Genomic DNA, 3725 nt, shown 5'->3' on the forward strand with positions numbered 1-3725 from the left:
CGCCTTCTATCCCTCTTTTAGATGGAATGAATTAGTTATGGGCCCAAGTCAAGAATCTAGTAGAAAACTTGTGCAAACAGAGCACAAAGCAGGAAGCGAAATGCAAGGAAGAGCTTGGTAAAGCTCCACTTGTCACTCCTCAGGGGTCGTACAAACGACTCGTAGATCAAGACTTTCCGAAAACCAATCCCTAGAGGTTTGCGGAGCTAATGCCGATTCTGAACGGGAAACTCTACATCTCGGAGAAGATGGGTGCTATTCCTTTGGACAAAATCCAGTTCTGGCAAAGCTTTGATGCTTTCCCGAACTGTTTCATTAGACTGAAGGATGAACCAACATCAGGAAAAGGAACGGAATCAAAGGAGGTTATGATTCTCGACCATGATAAATCACAGGCTCTCCTATCATGTAGCATAGAAAAGGCGGGTTACTCGGTGTCAAAGGTATTCACACAAGGTAAAAAGCACTCTTCCTTTCTTGCTCCTGTTTCAATTTCATTCCCCTTTACAGAGAAGGCGTTCAAATATGTCACTGAGGCTCGTAGAGACAGGAAAACAGTGTCCTACACTCAAGGAGTGCGAGCCTCTGTTACTAGCATTTCCCAGACAGGAGAAGAACTGGAAGGAGGCCCATTTAACCTTTTCAGTAGGAAGACTTGAAGTGAATGTTGCCAGTGGACAATTTAAGGAAAATCTCCCAAAACTATCTGAGTTTCTCTTACAGGATGAACAAGAAACAAAGGAGAGAATTACAGCCTCCTTATCTCTACACAACTACATAGAGTTCTGTTTGGCTCATCAAGATACCCCAGAAATGCTCAAGGTCTTAGCCAAAATACATATGGCTACATTGGTAAAAGACCTTTATGCCTTTATAAAGGCTAGAAGTACATGTAGGGAGTTTGTGTTAGCTAACGCGACAGCGAAACATGAAACAAGGAAGCTAATATCTTCCAACTTCTGGGGTAAAGACCTCTTTCAAGACGAGGTAGTCAAGAAAATTATTAAGAATGCCACCACGGAGAAAGTAGGACTTCTCTAAAAGTAGGGCATCCTTTCAAAAGGAGAATCTTCCAAGGTTGTGTGTCCCCAACCTAAAAGGAAGATGGAGAGGTCTGGAAATTCATTTCGAGCTGTTTAACAACAATCCACAGTTGTAGTGACCGAGCTGTCACAGACAGATGGTCGAAAATATATTACTACTGATTAGTCGAAGCAATGAAATGCTTCTAGTTGGAGGGAGATTCCTTTATGATCGCTGGACCTTCGATCCTTGGGCCCATGCCCTAATCAAAATGGAACTAAGATGAGAGGTGGAGATGTCTCTACCACCATTCCTCAACTCCTCCGATAATCCAAAACCCTCCCGGAGGAGTTCACCTGAGAGCTCTAGAGCATACAGGTGGTAAGGAAACTATAGCCCACCGAATTCCAGAGAAGGCTGTTGTGTGTTTACGAGGACTCAAGAAAATTCAGAGCCATTCGGGACTTATGGCCACTCAACAAGTCCAAATAAAACAATGAGTTCAGAATGTTTATCCTCCTGAACATAAGGACCCCGTTGCAAAAATGGGTGCCTGTAGTCTTACCAGACCTGAAAGTCGTCTATCGGCAACTTCCAGTCAATCACCCTTTCCCCTCCTATCTAGGATTCAAGTTACACAAAGTAACGTACTTCCTAGGAAAGACACTCGTCAGACTAAACAGAGTCCTAGATATCTTCATAAAATTGGCAGACACAGTCATGCAATATTTAAGCCTAAGAAACGTTCAGGCAACAATGTTCCTGGATGAGAGGCTGGGGTGGGCAGCACCCAAGGTGGCTGGTCTATGAACATCCAAAGAAATGATCCGGTCCCCGGAACATCGCAAATGAAAGATAAGCTTCAAGAAGTCTCGATTCTCTCCGGCTCAAAGGTTTCAATGACTGAAAAGCCATTGAAGCCTGTTGTCACACCAACTCTCCTTTCCTATGGGAATGAAAAAGGTGATGGAATGGTCTGTCAAGAGACTCCGGTAATCAGTCAGATTCCCAAAGGACGAACAGGGAGGAGCTCTGATCTCTCTCCAGTTCGCAAAAGAGACAGGCCCAGTGCTCAGAGCACTGCTGCAAGATGCGCTGAGAGCCTGGAGAAAACAAGCATCAAACACTCGAAGAAGCCTAAAAAGACCGATAGTGGTCCTTCCTTAATCGCTTCCCCAACAAAGGTCAAAGCCCGAAAGTCCCAAGACCATGTTGGTCCAGTCATGAGTAGGGAAACTCTCTCCAAGCAGATCAGATTGTCTACGGCTGATCTGGGACTCAGAAGCGAAGACGAGACGCTTCAATCGACGATGCTAGAGAACGTCTCATACAGTCTAGGTGTAGTTAGCCATCCCTTACCTAAAGGGATGGCACCTGTCAGCAGTTCATATACAACCGATCCGCAATGTGACAGTGGATGCTCTACTCAGGCTCAGGCCGATAGAGATAAAATGGTCTATGGACGCATAGCTATTCTCCCACAGATGGGAACAAGTCCCCGAATTGCAGTCCAACCACTTCATTACGAGCGCCGTCAAGGAACTACCTCGATACGAGCACCATACGAGGATCCTCTAATAAAAATGATAGACATCATGTCTCTGAAATGGAAGGGATAGACTTAGGATTTCCAGTTCATCCCATCCAATCACCTGCTGGGAGTCCTCAACATGCTGAGATCCTTCCAGGTAGGAGTAACAGTGTTGGCTCCCAAGTAGCACAAGAGCAACCTGTCCTCCCCGAGGAAGGGACAGAGGCTGAGGCTGTCCCTAGTTCTGAACCCAGGACGGCTTCGGAAGGCTCAGAGATTAATTGTCTTCGATTTATCAAAGAGAACCCGAACCCTTCATTGCATGATTTTCTTGTCCTAGCGGTTAAGAGAAGGTTTGGGATCTCAAAAGGCAATATAGAATTTTTAGAAGAATACAAGTCTAAGTCAACTAGAAGACAATATGAGTCATCAGGGAAAAAGTGGGCTGTTTTCGTAAAAGAAAATGGACCAAAAGAGATTTCAATGATCTTCTGTATGTCCTTCTTTATCCATCTTCATAATGAAGGTTTGGTGGCCAACACGATAACGACATGCAAGTCAGCCTTGACTAGACCTCTTCTATATGCCTTTCAAGTGGACTTGGCGAATGAGATCTTTAATAAGATCCTGAAGGCATGTGCAAGGCTTAGGCCTGCAACACCACCAAAGTCCATATCTTGGTCTTTGGACAAGGTCCTACATTATACCTCATCCATGAACAATGAAGATTGTTCGCTTAAGGATCTAACCCAAAAGGTTATTTTTCCGTTTGCTATAGCCTCAGGGGCTAGAGTTAGTGGAATAGTGTCCCTATCTATGGATGAGGGCCACATCCAGTTCGCAGAAACAGGAGAACTGAATCTCTTCCCTGATCCATCCTTTCTCGCTAAGAATGAGCTAACCCACTAAAAGGTGGGGTCCCTGGAGAATCTGCCCTCTGAAGTAAGATGTCTCTCTATGTCCTGTAGAGTGTCTAAAGGTCTATCTTCGTAGAACTTCCGACTTCAGGGGAGGTCAGCTTTTTAAAGGAGAAACCTCTTGTTCAAAATTATCCCTAAAACCACTGAGGGTGAAGCTCATCTACTTTATTCGTAGAGTGGATCCTGACAGTACTCCCACAGGTCATGATCCGAGAAAGATTGCTTCATCACTGAACTTCTTTCAGTATATG

Source organism: Palaemon carinicauda, chromosome 23, assembly GCF_036898095.1.
Source record: "Palaemon carinicauda isolate YSFRI2023 chromosome 23, ASM3689809v2, whole genome shotgun sequence".
Taxonomy (NCBI): domain Eukaryota; kingdom Metazoa; phylum Arthropoda; class Malacostraca; order Decapoda; family Palaemonidae; genus Palaemon; species Palaemon carinicauda.